Source organism: Lithobates pipiens, unplaced genomic scaffold (assembly GCF_037356315.1).
Source record: "Lithobates pipiens isolate NorthernLeopardFrog02 unplaced genomic scaffold, aLitPip1_a1.2 Scaffold_8, whole genome shotgun sequence".
Taxonomy (NCBI): domain Eukaryota; kingdom Metazoa; phylum Chordata; class Amphibia; order Anura; family Ranidae; genus Lithobates; species Lithobates pipiens.
The window spans coordinates 198321778-198346751 of record NW_027507903.1 but is presented as its reverse complement, the minus strand read 5'-3'; positions in this window follow the sequence as shown (position 1 = coordinate 198346751).

Here is a 24974-nt window from a genome sequence, read left to right as displayed (position 1 = left end):
GCAGGGGGGCTACCAATGCCATTTTTCTCAATGATTTTCATCCATATTGCCGGAACCAGATATTACATTAAAAACGCAAGCAGTTTGAAATGACTTTTTTTCCGTTAAATGTCATTTTGTGCAGGGACTGTTCTAAACACAGGAAACACATGGCACTTCACAGGCATACTATAGACACCCCCCAGGCATGATATTTAAAGGAATATTTCACTTTTTTTTTCACTTTAATCATCATTAAAATCAGTGCTCCTGCCAAAATGACCATTTTTAAATACATTTTAGGCATTGACCCATGTCCCCTGGGGCAGGAGCCAGGTCCCCAAACCCTTTTCAGGACAGTATCTTGCATATTAGCTATTAAAATTAGCACCTTTTATTTCAAACGTTCGAGTCCCATAGACTTCAATGAGGTTCTAATGTTCGTACGAATTTGAGGTCCGTTCGAAAATTCTGATGGGAATTGAACCGGGGGGTGTTCGGGTCATCCCTACTGCTCAACAGATTGCCAACCATTTCAAAAGTAAAATCGACACAGTTCGCAAGATGAATGAATTTGAAAAAAACTCCCCTTCATGGCCCAATTCACCACCTGTCCCCTCACAATTACTGCGACCACCTTCCCGCTCTATCCCAAACTCCCTAACCCACATCTTCAACCTCTCCCTCGCCTCTGGCACGTTTCCTTCCCTGCTCAAACATGCACTGGCTACCCCCATACTTAAAAAAAACCTCACTAGACCCCACCTGTTTGAATAACTTAAGACCCATCTCCCTGCTCTCATTTGCCTCCAAGCCCATCGAATGCCTTGTCCATGCCTGAATTAGTCGCTACCTCACAGACAACAACCTTCTTGACCCCATACAGCCAAGCTTCTGTCCACAACATTCCACTGAAACTCCCCTACTAAAACTCACCAATGACCTACTAACTGTGAAAATCCAATGGCCATTACTCCATACTCATACTCTTAGCCCTTGTACACACGGTCGGACATTCAGACGGAAAATGTCCGATCGGACCGTGTTGTCGGATAATCCGACTGTGTGTGGGCTCCATCGGACTGTTTCCATCTGAATATTCGACCGACGAAGTTTTAGAGCTGGGCTCTAAAACTTTCCGACAACATGATCCGATTGGACTTTGTCCGATTGTGTGTAGAGAATTCCGATAGGACAAAGTGCCACGCATGCTCAGATCAAATTCCTAGACCAAATCTATTGGCTACTAGCCTGAACGTAGTCCCGTCATAACGAAATAACGTCATCACGTTACGTACAATCGGATTTTCCGACAACTTTGTATGCAACACAAGTTTCGGACAAAATCCGATGGATTTTGTTGTCGGAATGTCCGACCATGTGTACAAGGGCTAAGACCTCTCTGCTGCCTTTGACACAGTTGACCACCTGCTCCTCCTCAGCAAACTACACTCCCTTGGCCTCTGTGATTCTGCTTTATCCTGGTTCTCCTCCTACCTATCTCAGCACACCTTCAGTGTCACTTACAACTCCATCTTCTCTGCTCCTCTTCCTCTTTCTGTTGGGGTACCCCAAGGCTCCGTCCTTGGTCCCCTCCTATTCTCGCTCTATACCTCTTCCCTGAGCCAGTTGATAACCTCCCATGGCTTCCAATACCACTTCTATGCCGAAGACACCCAAATCTATCTCTCCACTCCTCAACTTACCCCTCGATCTCCTCACAGATCTCAAACTTATGGAATGATATATCAGTATGGATGTTACACCACTTTCTCAAACTCAATCTTTCTAAAACTGAGCTTGTTATATTTATTCCTTCCCGGTCCCCCCATGACTTTACCATTAAGATCAACAGCACAACCATTGGTCCCTACACACATGCCAGGGTGCTGGGTGTAATACTTGATTCTGATCTCTCCTTCAACCCCCACATCCAATCACTGGCTAAATCCTGCCACCTTAACCTCCACAACATCTCCAGAATTTGACCCTTCCTGACTAATGACACCACAAAGCAACTTATTTACTCCTTGATTATTTCCCCCCCTGACTACTGCAACTCTCTCCCCAGGCCTCTTTTTTAGACTCTGTGTTTACAAGTTAAAAACAATTTTTTTTGCTAGAAAATTACTTAGAACCCCGAAACATTCTACATTGTTTTTCTAACACCCTAGAGAATAAACTGGCAGTTGTTGCAATACTTTCTGTCACACCGTATTTGCGCAGCGGTCTTACAAGCACACTTTTTTTTTTTTAAATACACTTTTTTGAATTAAAAAATAAGACAAACAGGAAAAGTTAGCCTGATTATTTTCATATTGAAAGAAAGATAATGTTATGCTGAGTAAATTGATACCCAACATGTCACGCTCCAAAATTGCGCCCGCTCGTGGAATGGCGACAAACTTTTATCCTTAAAAATCTCCATAGGCAACATTTAAAAAATTCTTCCGGTTGCATGTTTTACGTTACAGAGGAGCTCTAGGGCTATAATTATTGCTCTCACGCTACCGATCATGGTGATACCTCACATGTGTGGTTTGAACACCGTTTTCATATGCGGGCGCTACTCACGTATGCGCTCGATTCTGCACGGCGGGACGGCGCAGGTATATAAAAAAAGTTCCCTTGTAATAGAAAAAAGCATGACAGGACCTCCTAAATATGAGATCTGGGGTCAAAAAGACTTCAGATCTCATATTTGGACTTAAATGCAAAAAAAAAAAAAAATTTTATTTTGAAAAAATTACATAAAAAATGTGCCTTTAAGATGTATGGGCGGAAGTGATGTTTTGATGTCACTTCCGCCCTGCTATGGTATGGTATCCCCTCACTCGCCTCCATACCATAGCATGGAGACAGACACGATCACCTCTGCCGCTGCCACTGGCTTCGGTAAGCGGCGAAGGACACCAGATCGCGGCAGGAGCCCTCTCCCGCCACCGAAGAAAGTGATCTCGCGGTGAATCCACCGCAGAGACCTTTTATCTTGTAGCCGACCGCCGGCTGAACATGGGGATACCGAGGTTATGGCAGCTAGCTGCTGCCATAACAATGATATCTGTCCCCAAAGTAGGGACGTACATCGGTGTGCAGCGGTCAGCAAGTGGTTAATGGCCTATCCTTACGCAGGCTATCCCCCCTTCAGTATATTATGAATGCTGCTGCTAGACTAATACACCTTACTAACCAATCAATGACTGCTGCTCTTCTCTGCCAATCCCTTCACTGGCTTCCCCTACCCCGCCGTATAAAATTCAAAATGCTAACCATAACATACAAGGCCATCCAGAACATCGCCCCCAGCACTATATCACCAACCTTATCTGCAGATATCGCCCACATCGTTCCCTGTGGTCCTTCCAAGACCTCCTGCTCTCTAGCTCCCTAGTTACCTCCTCCCATGCTTGCTTTGAGGACTTCTCCAGAGCCTCTCCCATCCTCTAGAACAGAGGTGTCCAAACTTTTTTCAAAGAGGGCCAGAATTGATGAAGTGAACATGCGTGAGGGCTGACCATTTTGCCTGATTCTTTGAACCATTAAAATTTGGTCGTTCGAGCACTCATACACTGCCCAACAAGAATTCTCTTTCCTTTGCCGCGCTCGTTCCCGACACACAGACGAATGCTCTGCTCTTTAGTGGTACCGTTAATTATTAATGGTACCCCACACATTGGAAACTGGGGTGCTTTTGGTGCAGTGCAATTTAAAAAAAAATAGCTCTGGGACTTCTTTCCCTGCATTTTTGTTGGTAGGGAAGCCCATTGAAATGCATGGGCTGCCCTACATGCAGCATGCAGCCACGCAGATGTGAACCAAGGGCTTGTTGGAGGGGCAGTAAAACCACATGGTTAAGCTGTTTTTACCACCCCCAACTTCTCCCCCTTTAGCTGCAGAGGGAGTAGCTGGGGGTGTACGCATGCTGTGGCTGCAGCTGGAGGTATACCCAGGGTGAATGGGCCTGCACTGCAACTACCCCACAACTGTGTGGATTGCACAGCTGTGGTATAGTGATGCTGCATTTATGGGCTTAAAACAGGTGGTGAGGAGGCAACATGATGCCTCTTTACCACCTTTCAAATGACTCTGAAAAGCGATCTGTGTATGGATTGCTCTTCAGAGGAGCAGCAGTCCTGGCTGCTATCACACACACAAGCCCCACAAAGCAGTTCTGATGGTACAAGAATGGGGGGGGGGGGGGTCTGGATTAAAAGTAACACACAGACACATACACACAGATACAGACAAATGCACACACACACAGACACATGCATACACATACATACATACACACAGACATACACACACACAGACACATGCATACACATACAGACACATACATACACATACAGACACATACATACATACATACAGACACATGCATATACTTACATACATACACATGCACACACATACATACAGACACATGCACACACATACATACAGACACATAAACATACATACATACATACAAACACATGCACACACATACATACAGACACATGCACGCACATACATACAGACATACATACAGACACATACACACACATACAGACACATGCATACATATACATACAGACACATGCATACACATACATACAGACATACATGCAGACACATGCACGCAGATACAGACACATGCATACATATACATACAGACACATGCATACACATACATACAGACACATGCACACACATACAGACATACATACCGACACATGCACACACATACATACAGACATACATACAGACACATGCACACACATACAGGCACATGCATACACATACATACAGACATACATACAGACACATGCATACACATACATACAGACACATGCACACCCATACATACAAACATACACGCACATACATACATGCACACACATACAGACATACATGCACACACACACATACATACATACATACATGCACACACATACATACAGGCATACATGCACACGCATATATACACACACATGCATACAGACACACATGCACACACATACAGACACACATACATGCACACACATACAGACAGACATACACGCACATACATACATACACACATGCACATACATACAGACACACATGCACACACATACATGAAGACACACATGCACACACACATACAGACATACATGCACACACACACATACGTACACCCATGCACACACACACATAAACAGACATACATGCACACGCACACACACATACAGACATACATGCACACACACACATACAGACATACATGTGCACACACACACACACAGACATGCATGCACACACATACATACATACATACAGACACACATGCACACACACACATATAGACACACATACATGCATACAGACACACATGCACTAGACATGTGCAGAGTAAAATATTTTGTTTCGGAATTTCGTTTTCGTCTGAAGAATTAATTTATTTAGTTACTCCCGAAATTCGTTTTTATATATTTCGTTTTTCGTTCAAAAATTGCATTTGTCTGAAAATCCACATGAATTACGGTTGAATCTGTCTTTGAAGGCTTATGGTGTCTGTCGAATGTATAAAGAAGATTCGACGGAGCTAGTATATAGCATAACACAGGCAGGTTTCAGAATCTTTTCTCTCTGTCAAATCTTTTTTCTCTGTCGAATATTTTCTCTATATAATCTTGGACTAATAGAGATAAGGTTAGGCACATTCGACCACAGGTTCTATAGACAGATTGTTATTGTCAGAGTCACGTCGAATCTCCTATTCTATATCGAACTGTTGTAACAATGAAAATGAAAATAAATTATTATTAATTATTTATGTCGGATCTTTCTTTTTTCGGATTCTGTGCTTTCGTTATCGTTTGTCAAAACGAAAACTAAAATAGCTGAAATTCGGACAAAAATGCATTTGGACGAAAACTAATGCACATTTCTAACATGCACCCACACTTCCCTGCTGGTGTTATGTCATCATTGGGCCACAGTACTAGCGTCCACGAGCGGATGGATCCTGGCAGTAGGGAGCAGGCAACACTTCCTGCACTCAGGTGTTACTTGAGGACAATTAATGCAGTCTTATAAATACCCGGCAAGCCCACACATGCTTGCCTTGGTATCTTTCTCCCTGGATCCTGACCTTGAGCCTGCTATCCTGACCTTGAGCCTGCTATTTTGACCTTGAGCCTGTATCTGTCCCCATCCTGGACCTGTCCCTCCTGTTTGCCTTGGATCCCTGCTCTGCAGCCCATCCATCCATCTGTCCTCGCCCTGTCCTGTTAGTTCCCCATCCTTACCCATCTGCTGACCCCCCTGTGTATGACCTCGGCCTGGCTTTTGTTACGATTCTGGTATTCCCCAATATTTGTATATATCATTGTTGTTTGTGGTTTTGGGTTGGTTGTGCACTATTATAATCACTTACTGTACTGTGCTACAAGCTACATTCATTTTAAAAAGGCTTTATTTATGTGTTTGTATGTGTGTGTTAGAGAATTAGTAGACCAGACTGTGTGGACTGCACAGAGGAAACCAGAAACACATGTAAGTGAAAAAAAATGGTGTTTATTTACATAGGTGAAAAGTAAGTGAATATAATAGTGAACAACCAACCCAAAACCACAAACAACAATGATATATACCAATATTGGGGAATACCAGAATCGTAACAAAAGCCAGGCCAAGGTCATACACAGGGGGGTCAGCAGATGGGTAAGGATAGGGAACCAACAGGACAGGGCGAGGACAGAAGCTCTGTCGGCTCCAAAAGTGAAAGTAAAGTGCAGAGGAGTGTGCTGTGCTCTCTGCTTTGCAGCCAGGCTCATTCCTGCACTACAACTAGAGTATATGGGAGAGGTTGCAGTGTCGTGGCACCAGCACCAGTGCTTAAGGCCCAATTTTTCAGCCCCTGTTTAACAGGGGCGTTTAATTACAATTTCTGATGCAATGCTTTGCAGCCAGGCTCATAACTAGAGTATATGGGAGAGGTTGCAGTGTTGTGGCACCAGCACCAGTTCCTAAGGCCCAATTTTTCAGCCCCTGTTTAACAGGGGTGTTTAATTATAATTTTTGATGCAATGCTTTGCAGCCAGGCTCATTCCTGCACTACAACTAGAGTATATGGGAGAGGTTGCAGTGTCGTGGCACCAGCACCAGTGCCTAAGGCCCAATTTTTTAGCCCCTGTTTAACAGGGGCATGAAATTACAATTCTTGATATAATATTTCACAGCAGGGCCCGTTCCTGTGCCCACCGAGAGTAACTGTGAGGACTTATAGTGTTGTGGCACCAGCACCAGCACCACAACCACCAAAGGTCCAATTTTTCTACCACTGTTCAACAATGGCATGTAATTACAATTCTTGATATAATCATTCACAGCAGGGCACTCCAGCACCCACCAAGAGTCACTTTGAGGGCTTACAATGTTGTGTATACTCTATATACTTGCATACATACACATGCACACACATACATACAGACACATGCACACACATACATACAGACACATAAACATACATACATACATACAAACACATGCATACATATACATACAGACACATGCATACACATACATACAGACATACATGCAGACACATGCACGCAGATACAGACACATGCATACATATACATACAGACACATGCATACACATACATACAGACACATGCACACACATACAGACATACATACCGACACATGCACACACATACATACAGACACATGCATACACATACATACAGACACATGCACACCCATACATACAAACATACACGCACATACATACATGCACACACATACATACAGACATACATGCACACACACACATACATACATACATACATACATACATACATACACACACATACATACATACATGCACACACATACATACAGACATACATGCACACGCATATATACACAAACATGCATGAACATGCATACAGACACACATGCACACACATACAGACACACATACATGCACACACATACAGACAGACATACACGCACATACATACAGACACACATGCACATACATACAGACACACATGCACACACATACATGAAGACACACATGCACACACACATACAGACATACATGCACACACACACATACGTACACCCATGCACACACACACATAAACAGACATACATGCACACGCACACACACATACAGACATACATGCACACACACACACATACAGACATACATGTGCACACACACAGACATGCATGCACACACATACATACATACAGACACACATGCACACACACATATAGACACACATACATACATACAGACATACATACAGACACACATGCACTAGACATGTGCAGAGTAAAATATTTCGTTTCAGAATTTCGTTTTCCTCTAAAAAATTAATTTATTTAGTTACTCCCGAAATTCGTTTTTATATATTTAGTTTTTCGTTCAAAAATTGCATTTGTCCAAAAATCCACATGAATTACGGTTGAATCTGTCTTTGAAGGCTTATGGTGTCTGTCGAATGTATAAAGAAGATTCGACGGAGCTAGTATATAGCATAACACAGGCAGGTTTCCGTTACATCAGAGGGGGGCGGGGTCACCCATACGTCACGGGGAAGCCCGGGTTTCCACTTGCGTCAGAGGGGGGCGGGGTCAGGTGACATGTGGCCCTGATTCAGATGGGCGATCGCTGGACCCCGGAGAGATGATTGTCCGTTGCTCAATAGCAAGAGTGGATTACCACCGCTGGAATCTTTTTTTTATTTTTTTTTTATTTTTAATAAAGGAATTTTTCAAAAGTGTGTTTGTCTTATTTAACTATTTTTTACACTTTCTCTGTGAAATGGTAGGGGTACTTTTGTACCCCCTTACCATTTCAAACAAGGGGGGCCAGGATCTGGGAGTCCCCTTGTTAAAGGGGGCTTCCAGATTCTGATAAGCCCCCCGCCCGCAGACCCCCACAACCACCGGCCAGGGTTGTGGGGATGAGGCCCTTCTCCGCATCAACATAGGGACAAGGTGCTTTGAGGGGGTCACAGACCCCCAAAGCATTCTCCCAATGTTGAGGGCATGTGGCCTGGTACGGTTCAGGAGGGAGGGGGGCCGCTCTCTCGTCCCCCCCTCTTTTCCTGCGGCCTGCCAGGTTGCGTGCTCAGATAAAGGGTCTGGTATGGATTTTTAGGGGGACCCCCACGTCAATTTTTTTTTTATTTGATGCGGGGTTCCCCTTAATATCCATACCAGACCTGAAGGGTCTGGTATGGATATTTAGGGGGAACCCCACGTCAATTTATTTTTTAAATTTGACACAGGGTTCCCCTTAATATCCAAACCAGACCTGAAGGGCCTGGTAATTGAATTTGGGGGACCCCCACACTTTTTTTTTAAATTTATTTATTTATTTATTTATTTTATCAATGACTTTCAATGAGTGTTCTCTGTATTACGGAGCCGACAATTCATAATAGCTGCGAGTGATTTTAAAGGCCTTTTTTTCCTGCATAAATTACACTTTGTGCAGGGACAGTTCTAAGCACCAGAAACATGCGCCCCTTCACAGGCATACTATAGACAACCCCCAGCTACAAAATTTAAAGGAATATTACACTTTTATTGTTTCACTTTAATCATTATTAAAATCACTGCTCCCGAAAAAACGGCCGTTTTTAAAACTTTTTTTTGCATTGATACATGTCCCCTGGGGCAGGACCCAGGTCCCCAAACACTTTTTAGGACAGTAACTTGCAGAATCTTTTCTCTCTGTCAAATCTTTTTTCTCTGTCGAATATTTTCTCTATATAATCTTGGACTAATAGAGGTAAGGTTAGGCACATTTGACCAAAGGTTCTATAGACACAGATTGTTATTGTCAGAGTCACGTTGAATCTCCTATTCAATATCGAACTGTTGTAACAATGAAAATGAAAATAAATTATTATTAATTATTTATGTCGGATCTTTCTTTTTTCGGATTCTGTGCTTTCGTTATCGTTTGTCAAAACGAAAACTAAAATAGCTGAAATTCGGACAAAAATGCATTTGGACGAAAACTAATGCACATTTCTAACATGCACCCACACTGTCAGGAAAGGGTCCGTCCGCTGGTAAGATGCATCATTTGGCATGCCGTGCTGAGGTCCACCGGCAGTGTTCCTCCTGGCAGTTTGTAACTGTCAGGAGAAACTTTCCCTGCTGGTGTTATGTCATCATTGGGCCACAGTACTAGCGTCCACGAGCGGATGGATCCTGGCAGTAGGGAGCAGGCAACACTTCCTGCACTCAGGTGTTACTTGAGGACAATTAATGCAGTCTTATAAATACCCGGCAAGCCCACACATGCTTGCCTTGGTATCTTTCTCCCTGGATCCTGACCTTGAGCCTGCTATCCTGACCTTGAGCCTGCTATTTTGACCTTGAGCCTGGATCTGACCCCATCCTGGACCTGTCCCTCCTGTTTGCCTTGGATCCCTGCTCTGCAGCCCATCCATCCATCTGTCCTCGCCCTGTCCTGTTAGTTCCCCATCCTTACCCATCTGCTGACCCCCCTGTGTATGACCTCGGCCTGGCTTTTGGGAAGCTGGGAAGTTACTGTACTGTGCTACAAGCTACATTCGTTTTAAAAATGCTTTATTTATGTGTTTGTATGTGTGTGTGTGTCAGAGAATTAGTAGACCAGACTGTGTGGACTGCACAGAGGAAACCAGAAACACATGTAAGTGAAAAATAATGGTGTTTATTTACATAGGTGAAAAGTAACTTTCCAGCTTCCATATAGAGCCGGGTACTGATCTGTAGGGGGAAGCAGAGAGCACAGCACACTCCTCTGCACTTTACTTCAATATTCCATACAATGAACATAGTACAACAACATTCTGTATATAAATAAATTAAATGAATAGATGCGGCGCTACCTAAAATTACATAACTAATAAATAAAAATGTCCAAATAGGACTAAAGTGCAAATGGGATGCTATCCCACTACAGTATTAAATGGTGAAATTACGAATAAATCAAGTATTGTGCAATAAATATAAAATAAGAACCTGCATAAATATTCCAAGTACATAAAAAATGCAAAGTGCAGTGTAAAAATAAGTGAAAAATTATATATATACCAATCCAGTGATTGTGTGCAAAAAATGCAATGATAGCAAGTGATTGTCCACAAAACCATGCACAAATAACTATAAACTAATAAAAAACACAAAGTCCATGCAGAAGATGTAAAAGTGATTTCCAGAGGTGACAATCCACTGCAAACTTCAGTGCCTATTATGTGCACCACCTATTTCCCCCAGCCTCTCACCTCCAATGAATGGCAAAAAGGCGCTGTATGTAATCAGAAATGCTGCTGAATCCTTATCCATCCAGCCTCAGTATTCTACCGCTGTTAGTGTATCGCTGTATATCGCTGTGTATAAGCAGTTAATATTCTCCCAATTTCTCCAAGATATCCAGTAAGTATGGAATGGAAGAAGACAAAGGGGGCTTTCATGTGTAGTAACTAATAACAATTTATTATTAAAAGATATCCGCACTTACATGAAAGAAAAAACAGGAATACACTCGGCAGACGTGGACTTCCGGTTTCGGCCGTAACCGGAAGTGGTATGTGCGACACCAAACTCCTTCCCTGACGCGTTGCGTCACACCTCGTGACTTTTTCAAAGGGTGAAAAAAGTTTGAAAAAGTTTTGAAAAAGTCACGAGGTGTGACGCAACGCGTCAGGGAAGGAGTTTGGTGTCGCACATACCACTTCCGGTTACGGCCGAAACCGGAAGTCCACGTCTGCCGAGTGTATTCCTGTTTTTTCTTTCATGTAAGTGCGGATATCTTTTAATAATAAATTGTTATTAGTTACTACACATGAAAGCCCCCTTTGTCTTCTTCCATTCCATACTTACTGGATATCTTGGAGAAATTGGGAGAATATTAACTGCTTATACACAGCGATATACAGCGATACACTAACAGCTGTAGAATACTGAGGCTGGATGGATAAGGATTCAGCAGCATTTCTGATTACATACAGCGCCTTTTTGCCATTCATTGGAGGTGAGAGGCTGGGGGAAATAGGTGGTGCACATAATAGGCACTGAAGTTTGCAGTGGATTGTCACCTCTGGAAATCACTTTTACATCTTCTGCATGGACTTTGTGTTTTTTATTAGTTTATAGTTATTTGTGCATGGTTTTGTGGACAATCACTTGCTATCATTGCATTTTTTGCACACAATCACTGGATTGGTATATATATAATTTTTCACTTATTTTTACACTGCACTTTGCATTTTTTATGTACTTGGAATATTTATGCAGGTTCTTATTTTATATTTATTGCACAATACTTGATTTATTCGTAATTTCACCATTTAATACTGTAGTGGGATAGCATCCCATTTGCACTTTAGTCCTATTTGGACATTTTTATTTATTAGTTATGTAATTTTAGGTAGTGCCGCATCTATTCATTTAATTTATTCACATACTCTTGGTGTTGAGATCACCGTTTTTTTGCTGGCTGCTTCCTGTGTATGCAATTTAATTCATTTAGTCCTATAGTAAACCACTAGGTGGAGCGCATTAGTATTTCTTTATAACATTCTGTATATAGTCAGCCAGTCCTTTTACACAGTTAAGTGGCACAAGGTAATGAAAAGAAGAGAATGCTAGTCTTATGACATCGTCCTTTTGAATCTTATTGAAACCATGGTAACGTTGTAACTAAACCTTCCTACCAGCTATGGGAGAGGCTCCTTGTGATGTGTGCAATGCCAAAAGACAATTCTACGGATGATTAGTAATCTTTCTGTATTCTACGATAATGACTATAGTAACATATTTTACTAGCTATGCCCTACACGACCTCTGCACCCCTTACAGGAGCTTTCTGTACAGAGGGAGCAGGGACACATTTGTTATAGCAATACACGGAAGACCAAATTCTAGTAAGCTGTCCTAATACCTCCTAAGTGGTTATGCCACGTTCATTATCAATTCAAAACGTTCGTCTTACATATATGTTCCCCTAGACTCAAGATAAAAGCAGTCAGTCCCAAAGAAACATCTACTTGTACAATTACCCACAAATGTATTTCGTATTGTATTTATTTCCATGCACTGTAAATTATTACCCCAACAGGAAGACAATGTTTAAGGGAGTTTAAGGGATTCGACCATAGTTGCCGAATCGTGGAGAGGTTCTATAATTAATCCAGCACATCCATAATGCGGTGTATTTAGCTGGGGTGTCATGTGCCTGATGGATTAATTGTTCCATTTCAGAGATTCGTTCAACCCTGGTAATCCAGTCTGTCACCGTTGGAGGTGTTGTAGTCCTCCAGAAAAGAGGGACACATTGTTTAGCTGCATTAATCAGATGCGGTATGATCGAGTTCTTGAGGTTTATGTATGAAGAGGGGGAATAATTTAGCAGAAATTGCATTGGCGTGAACTCTAATGTTCTCGATGAAATTTCTGCAATTAGTTTGTGAATGTTTTCCCGAAAGGGTTTAATCCACGTACACTCCCACCAGATGTGAAGAATAGTTCCTGTTTCCTGGCTGCATCGCCAACACAATGGAGAAACAGAGGGGAAGAATTTACTTTCACTTTTGAAGCCAACAGAGCTTCTCACAGTGCCGGGGATCGGGCTCATCTGACAGCCCTGATCCCGCAGCACACCAGGCGGGCCGTTCAAAAACGAACCGTGGGCCACGATTGGCCCGTGTGCCAGACTTTGGACATGCCTGCTCTAGAACTCCCTGCCCTGGTATGTCCGGTCAGCCCCTAACCTGTCCATCTTTAGGAGATCCCTGAAAACTCACTTATTCAGGGAAGCCTATCCCACACCCACCTAACAATTTTCTCAGAGCCACCCCCATCAAATCATTCTCTGCATCTATTACCTTTTTTATCACCCCCCCCTTTAGAAGGTAAGCTCTATGAGCAGGGCCCTCCTGTTCCCTTTGTATTGAACAGTACTGTAATTGTGCTGTCCCCCCTCTACATTGAAAAGCACTGCGTAAACTGTTGGAGCTATATAAATCGTGTATAATAATAATAATAATAATAATAATAATTTTATCTAATATGGAGATGTAAAATGTAATGACCTATGGCAGAGATATGCAATTAGCAGACCTCAAGCTGTTGAAGAACTAAGTCCCATGAGGCATAGCAAGAATGACAGCCATAAGCATGACACCCAGAGGCAGAGACATGATGGGACATATAGTTTTGCAACAGCTGAAGGTCCGTTACTTTCATATCCCTGATCTATGGTAATAATCCCCAGACATGTTTCCTTGCTTAGTCAGATTAGGCTGTATTCACACCTATGCAGTTTTAGTGCTTTTTGGATTTTTCAGATTTGCACTACAGTCCATTTAACATGATTTCCTATGGAACATGTTCTGTAGTGCAAATCTGACAAATGCAAAAAGCACTAAATCTGCATAGGGGTGAATCCAGTCTTAGAACTGATGCATATTAAAGAGTTAATTCACCATTACCAAAAAACTGCCTATGCAGATAAAGGGCATCTGTAGATAAAAGCAACCTGTGCAGCTTTGACTAAAGTTGAATAATGCCCTTGCTGTAGGAGTAGGCCATTTACGTAAATCATGAAGCCTGACCTGAAAAGTCCTAGGATGTTGCTATAACATTTTTAAGTGAGGTCTAGTTATTACTGTTCACCTTCACCATCACAGAAGTGAGCTCTCAGACTCTGAGCTCAGAGCTACTAATTCGGGGGAGAGAAAGTGCACGTGATGCCATGTAGACACGTTCAGACTGTCTGGCGGACTTGGTCTTTTTTTCCCCAAAAGTCCGGCGGACTTAGAAAGTAGTTTTGACTCAAAAATTGTCCGCTGGACTGTGAGTCCGGCGCACAATCCAGCTGTGTGTGTTCTAGTCCGCCGGACTTTTGAAATGAACGGACTTTCCCACACACGGAGGAAAGTCCATTCATTTTGAACATGGCTCTAGGTAGCCAGGACTAGCAAAGGAAGTCAATGTCGCTGGCCCTGTTACCTCGTATGGATTTCAAGGGGAAGCCCTACGCTGAAAAAATGGCATGGGGGTCCCCCCCAAGGTCCATATAAGACCCTTATCCGAGTACGCAACCCGGCTGGTCAGGAAAGGGGGTGGGGACGAGCGAGCATCCTCCAACAAGAAAAACAAGAAGAAGAGAAGGCGGCGGCGGCGGCGACAGAAGACCGGGCCACCGCTAGTAAAAGAGCTAAAGGAAGAAAGCAGAGGCCCGACAAGAAGAACCGAAGAAGGTGACAAGACCCCCAAAGTCTGAAGAAAAGGCGGTGGCGACAGAAGACCGGGCCACCGCTAGTAAAAGAGCTAAAGGAAGAAAGCGGAGGCCCGGCAAGAAGAACCGAAGAGGGGGACAAAACCCCCGAAGTTGGAAGAAGACCCCCGGGCGACCACGAAGAAGAAAGCCGGGCTCCTTCGCTAGTAAAAGAGCTAGCAGAAGATAGTGGAGGAGTCCGGTGAGAAGACCCCCCAAGATGGAAGAAGACCCCCAAAGCCGTGCAATAAATTATTTTAAACCCTTGTGTGGTGTATTTTTTTTACATTTTTTTCACCAGGTGAATGGGTAGGGGTACATTGTACCCCATACTCATTCACATAGGATGGGGGGCCGGTATCTGGGGGCCCCCTTATTAAAGGGGGCTCCCGGATTCCGATAAGTCCCCCGCCCTCAGACCCCGGCAACCAACGGCCAGGGTTGTTGGGAAGAGGCCCTTGTCCTCATCAACATGGGGACAAGGTGCTTTGGGGAAGGGGGGCCGCAGGGCCCCCCCTTCCCCAAAGCACCTCTCCATGTTGAGGGCGCGTGGCCTGGTACGGCTCGGGGGGGGGGGGGGGCGCTCGCTCGTCCCCACCCCCTTTTCTGACCGGCTGCATGCTCGGATAAGAGTCTTACATGGACCTTGGGGAGGACCCCCACGCCGTTTTTTCGGCATAGGGCATACGGCATAGGGTTTCCCCTTTAAGTCGATACCAGGTGACTGGGCCAGCGACGTGTCAATCGTGCCACCGAAGGCGGCGACATTGACTTCCTTCGCTAGTTTCGGCTACCTGGAGCCAAGTTCAAAATGAACAGACTTTCCTCCGTGTGTGGGCAAGTCCGTTCATTTCAAAAGTACGGTGGACTCCCACCATAGTCCAGCGGACCTAGTCCACTGGAAAAGTCCGGTTGTGTGTGGGCAGGTCCGCTCGTTCGGAAAGTCCGGTGGACCTTCGCTTCAAAGTACGCGGCATGAGAGTTCCGAGAAAAAGCTCACTCCTGTGATGCTGAACATGAACAGTAAATGCTGGGGCTCGCGTTGCAACATCCTAGCAATCTCCTGGGAGGTTCCAGGTCAGGTTTCATGAGGTACGTAAATGGCCTACATGTGTAGCAAGAGGAGTATTCAATTTTGATCAAAGCTGCACAGCTTGTTTTACCTATAGATGTTTCTTATCCACATAGGCAGTTTTTTGGTAAAGGTGAACTATGTCTTTAAAATCAGGCTGGTTCATATGGGTTATGGTAATTATGTTCTTCTTAAACATCCTTAACCACTTTCAGACCGGACTATTTTGCTGGCTTAAGACCAAACCACTTTTTGCGATTCGGCACTTCGTCGCTTTAACTGACAATTGTGCGACGTGGCTCCCAAACAAAATTGACAGTCTTTTTTTCTCAAAAATAGAGCTTTCTTTTGGTGGTATTTGATCACCCCTGCAGCTTTTATTTTTTGTGCTATAAACAAAAAAATAGCGCCAATTTTGAAAAAAAAACGCATTATTTTTTACTTTTTGCTATAATAAATATCCCCCAAAAATATATAAAAAAACATATTTTTTCCTCAGTTTAAGCCGGCATGTATTCTTCTACATATTTTTGGTAAAAAAAATCACAATAAGCGATTATTGATTGGTTTGCGCAAAATTTATAGCGTTTACAAAATAGGTTATAGTTGCATTTTTATTAATAATTTTTTTTACTAATAATGGCTGATCAGCGATTTTTATTTTGACTGCGACATTATGGGGGACACATCGGACCTTTATGACACATTTTTGGGACCATTGTCATTTATACAGCAATCAATGCTATAAAATTGCACTGATTCCTGTGTAAATGACACTGGCAGTGAAAGGGTTAACCAGGGGGTGGCAGTGTATGGGTTAAGTGTGTCCTAGGGTTCGTGTTACTAACTGTGGGGGGCTGGGCTGTGTGTTAGTGAACACTGATCTCTGCTCCAATCACAGGGAGCAGAGATCTTGTTGCTAGGCAGAATGGGGAGATACTGTTTACATAGGCATTTCCCCGTTCAGCCTCCCCGTGAGACGATCGCAGGTATCCCCGCGGTGATCGAGTCCATGGGACCCATGACCGGACTCACGGGGTCCCATCTGGCAGGGCGTCAATTTCAACTGGATATACCTGTACACCAGTTTGCCTGCCCATGCCATTCTGCCGACGTTCATCGTCATGCGTCGGTCGGGAACTGGTTAAACAGCAGTAACATCTTACTGAAAAGTAAAAAGGTAATCTGACTTGGATATAATGAATAGATAATTCAATTGGGATAACTTAGTCAATCAGTTGTCAGTTTACTTGTAAGGTGTTCTGAGTTGCGGTACTTCAGCACTTTTCATTGCGCCTCTTCCTATTCATATTCTTACTGAATAATCAAGAAAAACATTTTTTTGCTGCTTTTGCTAAATTTACATCAATTTAAAATGGTTTAACCACTAGGCGTCTGCGCTATAGCCAAAAGACGGCTACAGCGCGGCACCCAATTGCCGGGAGGGCGTCCCTCCACCATACATAGCACACCCCTCCACTGTGCATTCCATACATAGCGCACCCCTCCACCGCGAGCTCCATACATAGGGGATAGCGCACCCCTCCACTGTGCATTCCGTACATAGCGCACCCCTCCACTGTGCATTCCATACATAGTGCATCCCTCCACCACACACTCCATACATAGCACTCCCCACCACTGTGCATTCCATACATAGCGCACCCCTCCACCGTGCGTTCCATACATAGCGCAACCTTCCACCGTGCATTCTCTACATAGAGCACCCTTCCACCAAGCCAGTGGCGGCCCGTCCATAGGGGGCGCCCGGGCGCCGCCCCCCCAGTGTGGTCACAAAAAAAAAAAAAAAAAAAAAAGTAAAAAAAAAAAAAGTTTTAAAACTGGCCCTTTAAAAAAAAAAAAGTTCTTTAAGGAAGTGCTGGAGCGGTGGTCACAGTGTACGCCGGGAAACGCCACGCCAATGCAATCATGAGATTGCAGGCGTGGCGCTTCATTTGCGGGCGTTTAGCCCGCCTCAGGGCGCTTTCTGAAGCGCTGAGTAGCTTCCGCCCGGCGCTGTAGTATGTGTTACTACGGCCGGGCGGGCAGTTTGATTGACATCTGAGTTGAGTCAGATGTCACTTCCTGTCTTCTCTCTCCCATCTCACCTGAGAGAGGAAACAGGAAGTAAGAGGAGAGGAGCGGCTGCGGAGAGCACACAGTCAGGTAAGGTGTGTGTGTGCCTGTGTGTGTGCGTGTGTTAGTATGGTATGCCTGTGTTGTGTAAGTCCCATTGTGCAGCTCCAGGAAGACTTCTCCTACCCAAGTACAGAGCTGAGAAGTGTCAGCCTCCAAAGCAGAGAGGTCAGGGGTAGACATCTGAAATACAGAAAACAACAACATAGCACAATACATAAATACCTGTATATGTAGCCTACATTTAAAGGCCAACTAGCCATTTTGTGCCAGTAGATGGAAACCAAGTTCATTTGCAAATAGGTCCAGACTGTTAATTACTGCATTTTGTTCCTGTGAAAATTTCCGCATAAGGGATTTCATTTCTATTTTGTGTATGCGTTGTGCTATAGATGTTATGGATCATGACATTGTACAGAGTTTGTACTGTGTAAATATAATGTGTGTGAAGACCAAACCTTTTTCTGACACTTGCTGCTTACAAGTCAAAAACCAATTTTTGCTAGAAAATTACTTTGAACCCCCAAACATATATATATATATATATATATATATATATATATATATATATATATATATATCACACACAGACGTGTGTGTGTGTGTGTGTGTGTGTGTGTGTGTGTGTGTGTGTGTGTGTGTTCGTGTTCAAATTGCATTACTATCGGCCACAAAAACCTTTTCTCAAGAAATGTTCCATGTTGCCTTTAATCTGCAAACATACAATACTCTTTAAAGAGGCAGCGCTTATTTGTATGCATCCTTGTCCTGATAAAAGAATTGCATCCTAGGCAAGCGGCCTCTTACATCAGTCTGAATATTGTTGGCACATGTCAGATGAAAGGAGTGGCTTTTATTTTCTAAATAAGATCTGTCTGGGATGCGCTTTCCCTATATATTTTATGTATATTTACAATTAAAAAAAATATATTTTTAAATAAATAAAAATATATATATATATATAATAATTTTTTTTATTATATTATATTTTTTAATTTAAATTTTTTATATCTATATATAGATATATATCTCTATCTATATATATCTCTATCTATATATATATATATATATATATATATATCCTCTGCCCTCCTAACTTGCAGGGAGCTGACAATTGGGATTGTACTGTCTGCTCTCATGTTGTAAAGCACTGCGTAAACTGTCAGTGCTATATAAATCCTGTATTATAATAATCTGCTACTACAGCCATGTCTCCAGCAAGAGTCTGGATAGCGCCAATCATATTTGCATACATACAGCAAAAATTGGTACAAAAATGTGATCCAATGGCAGAAAAATCAATATAATCTGCAATCTACATTTTTATTTATTTTTTTCCTCCTTTTTGGTTTTCTGAGATTTTCCGGTTCTCCCGGTTGTGACTCATTGGCACCTGAAATCCTTTATCACCCCAAGGTGATTATTCATCGATCTTTCATTTCCTGTCCCCCCCCTCCCCCCCTTGTCGCTGGGTGTACCCAGTTTACCTGTCATATTTGCATTGGAGGGATGGATTCCTTCTATTCCTGGGAATTTGTTTCTGTAATTACATAATCTCACTCTCATTGCCTGCAAGCTAGGGTGAGGCTATACAGGGCGCAGCGGAGGCACCTGAGCCCAGAAAGTCTAGGTGGCTCATAACCAGAACCTTTATTTCCCTGCAGTGGGCTGCCATTCCAAACCAAAATAAAATCTTTTTTTTTTTTTTAAATCAAACCTTTTACATTTTCATTTTAATGCTTTTATTTTAGACCTGGTAACGTGATCACTGGGTCTCTGTGCTTTCTATGCAATGCTGGCTGATCATGGCTGGGGGGGGGGCAGTGCCCTGCCTTTTCACATTCGTACTTCACTCAAAAGCCCTCAGCGCTGATGCAATTGGTGGGCTCACTCTTGGGAGGAGTTCTACAGATCTAAAAGAGCCTTCATGGGTGGATGTCAGTGTGTGGCACTGAATGTTCTAGATGGGCATTCAGACATGCAGACCACCTTATGGTAACGCCTGCATGTGATGCTGAGAATCCATGATAGGAAAAAAATGAATTTCAATGAATGACAGGGGCGGGCAAGGTAAAGTCAGGCTGGGGAGAAAAGAGCTAGATGATGCTGGATGTCCTCTTGCTTTATGATAGCTTTTGATTGTTTTTTTGTTTGTTTTTGTTTTCTCCAGAAAAGTATATCTTGATTTCTTTGGCATTGTTGAGTTGCTTCCTCTTTGTAATGAAGATTCGCTCTCTTATACTTGGAAATGTTTGGTCAGCTGAAGCCGCTGGTTTGTTTGGCTCTGTGTGTCGCGCTAAATAATTAAATGACTTGGAAAGTGGTGTGTGTGCCGAGTCTTCTGGGAGAGGAACTACGGAGTGTGAGGAGGTCAGGCTGTGCGCACCGACATGAATAACGCATTTCACTTCAGTCTGATGTCTGCGATCCTTATCTGGGGGCACAGACTGCAATGTTCACACAGTTATACACAGGTATGCCTATACATAACCCTGTATTTCTGGATACATAGATACTGTTAGTACAGTATGTCTATGTACACAGCTACTGTATTTGCAGGACAATGAAATTCTGGATACACGCCAATATCATTCTACAAATTCTGGGTGTGGCTTATGAGAAGTGGGAGGGGCCAACCATGGATGGGCGGGGTCTTGCGCCCCCCCATCCTAAAACTTCACCAGCCGCCACTGCACCAAGCATTCCATACATAGCACACCCCTCCACTGTGCACCCCGTACATAGCTCACCCCTCAACCCTGCACTCTGTACATAGCTTACCCCTGCACTCCGTACATAGTTCACCCCTCAACCATGCACTCCATACATACCTCACTCCTTAATCCTGCACTCCGTGCAAAGCACACCTCTCAATCCTACATTCTGTACCTAGTGCACCCTTCAACAATGCACTCTGTATGTAGCACACCCCTCAACCCTGCACTTCATACAAACCACACCCCACAAGCTTGAACTCTGTATGTAGCACACCCTTCAACTATGAACTCTGTACATAATTGACCCCTCAACTCTGCACTCTGTACGTAGTGCACCCTTGAGCTCTGTACATACAGTAGCACACCCCTCAACCCTGCACTTTGTATGTAACACACCCTTCAACCATGCACTCTGTATGTAGCTCACCTCTCAATCCTGCTCTACTGCAGACAGCATGGCTAATCATTTATTTCTGGGAGCCTTGTCCTCAATTATACTGCTTATACTTCCTCTAGGAGTTTTCTGTCTTTTGGTGGGTCCTCTCACCTCCAATCAGTGAGCTGTATTGATGTGATGTTACCTCTAGCAACCAATAAGTGGTAATAATGCACAGTAACTTCTGGCAACCAATCAGTCAGCTGTAATAATGTGCAGTAACCTCTAGCAACCAATGAGTGAGCAATAAACATGTAACTTCTAGCAACCAATTGGTTAGCAGTATTGATGTGTAGTACCCTCTAGCAACCAATACACAAGCAGAAATGATCAGTGAGCATCTAATCAGTGAATCATAATGTGTGCTGTAACCTCCATCATCCAGTCAGTGAGAGGTAATGATATGCTGTAACTTCTGGCAACCTATCCCAATTTCTGCCTGATCTGCTATAGTAAACTGACTTTGAGTCTAGCTGCTATTTATTGTATGGCTCAGAGAGGGGGTTGCTGGTGGGCCAAAAGAAAATGTTTGCCCGGGGTCCATTCAATATTAAAAATGGCCCTGTCTTGACCATATTGTCAGGATCCACCCAGCTGCCTGATCCCTGATTAGCAGCTCCCTCAGCCTCTCAGTGCATAGCTGAAAGCTGGATCCAGCTGTTCCCACCCCTTCCCCAGCCCAACGCTCCAGTAAACACTGGACTGGGAGAGCACAGGGTGGTGACTAACAGTCAATGCTCTCTGCTCAGAGCTGACCCAGAACTGAATGATCACTGGTCATTTGATAACTTCAGTTCATTTTTTTAACAATCCCAAACTTCTCTTTTTACCTTAATTGGATGCCATTTGAAATAACTAAAGCTCTGCATATCATACACAACTGTCATAGAATATTGTTTTTATTTTTTTCATTTTTGTTTATACTTTTAGTTTACATTGCTGCTTATCTGTTGCATCCTCTTTCAGCCACTTCCTATCTACATGAGCTCAATCTAGCGATCCAGACAAACCTCCTGACAGTAATAACTGTGGATCATACCTGAAATGTGTGTCAGCGACATGACTTGTAGCCTCTTCCAAAAGTGCATGTGACAGGCTGACAATACAAGAGCACAACTTGGAGGTAGCTATTGCAGGAAGTGCCTATACAATCACACATTGTATATGATTTTAAATTACTGAGAGTTGACAGTTTCATTTATTTATTGTAGTCTAAGTACTTAAAAGTATAGATTGAATTATACTCTGCACATCTTTCTTTGCTTCATTGATGTGATGTCAAGAGAAAATAATCCAAGAAAAAAATCCTAGTGCAACCCTGAACAATTCCTTCATTATAGACATGGACAAAGACAGTTCATCTATTGTATATTACTTGTTCAACAAAGCTACAATACAGAATAAAATGATTTTCTTTGCATTCACCTTAAAATTATACATTAATACTGAGCTCATACACACAATTATTGTGTGTGGAAGTTGGGAAATGCTCCAATCTTCTTTGGATTGTAGCTCCCTCAGTAGTTATCGTAATACAATTATATTACAAAAAATGTTATCATTTAGTTCTGTTACTTTATTTGTTGTATAATATAAAATAAGTCCTGCTGAATATAAAATAATATGTTTTCAATCTTGCTGTCAAATGGGGCAGATTAGAAAATCTGTGCCATGATATCTAGTGATATCAAGAATATTGTTATTGTGCCTGTTGTTTGTTTTTTTGTGCAAGTTACCACAACACCATTATCCTGGAGTTTCTAAGATACAACCATGTTGGTGTCCCTTGTTAATTTTACACTGCATTTTTTTTATGTAACTACCTACTCCCAAACTGTCATTTGAAGTAAAACCCATAGCCAAGTATTATTCTACACTATTTTTTTATTGTGCAGAAAAAAAATAACAGAAATTAAATTAGACATTCTATCTGCCATCCAAATACAAACAACTTAACCAAAAAGTGGATTCCATGCATAGAAAAATATAGAAAATATGACATATAAAAACATTATTCAAGAAAAAATAAATAGAAATTAGTAAGCGGCGAAGGGGTTAAAATCTCCAGTCCAGCGGGGTTGTTGGGGTTCTTGTGGTGGAGGTGGGGCCACAAAATCAGAAATGTGTGTCCTTTCTGAAATTTGGCCCCTCGCCCCCTTGTTGAGGAACTGCAGGATGAGTTCCTCACACCTGCTCCTTTACTCACCTGCCACCTGCTTTAATTTATTGGCCGTCACACACCCAAATGCTTCAGCCTCATCTGAGTCATCTGTGGCCCCCTCCAGATTCCTGTTCTTCCTGGCCCTTTTAGCAGAAGGGCGTAGGGGAGGGATCTGGGACTCTGTCTGATTGCTGGCCGCTGGCTCCTCCTGACTGACACTTTCCTGTGTATGAAAATGGGACCTAATTAGAACCTTTTTTAGGGTTTGTTCATTAATCACACACAATTTTGATCTCCTCACTGTTGCAAATTGAATGTTGAGAAATAGAAAAGACTATCATTCTGACCACAGCATTTTTCATTCTTGTTCAAATCATTTTTGATCACTACTGTCTATTGCTATGGAAACCACTTTGTTACGGCAGAAATATTTTCCCAATAATGTCTAGTTATCACCATTGTAATTTTGGATATAAATATGTTCAACAATGCTACACCTGGGTCAATCTGAGCTCCTCCACATCTTCATCCTGTGCATCAGGACCTGTGTGGACCTCAGGAGCTGTGGCCTCAGTAGATGTCGAAGGGAGTGTAAACAGCAATGGTCTGTCAAAAAATGCGGACATATAGGTCATCCGCTGCTGCTCCAGATCCAGGACCCTGTTCAGCTCCCTTTTAAATGTAGTCTGAAGGTTGGCTATCTTTTGCTTTACATAGCTGAAGTCTGCCCAGGGGTACACAGGTTTGCACAACTCTACCAGTTTCTCCAAAGCTGCCTTCCTCAGTATTTTGTTTGAGTAATCTTTGCTCTTCACCTTCCAGAGACAGGGCAGCTCCCGATACAGGTCAGTGAATTGGGGGAGAAATTCTGGCAAAGTGAATTTATCTGATATGATACCTGCAAGATAGAACACAAGACAAACCATAATGTCTGGCTTAACCCATAAGCTGGTGCCAATATAGGCCTCAATCTATCTAAGCAGTATAGGCCACTACCCACCTATGCCCCAATTTCCAATTGTTCCTTCATTTTGTGCTCCTTTCACGTATTGGCGATCATCTCCACTCCAAGATCATTCCTTCGGCTGTTCATTCTGGTTTTATACACACTGTGCATGCATCAAACTCTGCTCTCAGTGCGTCATGCCGCTGGAGCGTGACCATCTCTCTTCTGCATGCGTCACACGCGTCCGAACATTTGGGAGGGA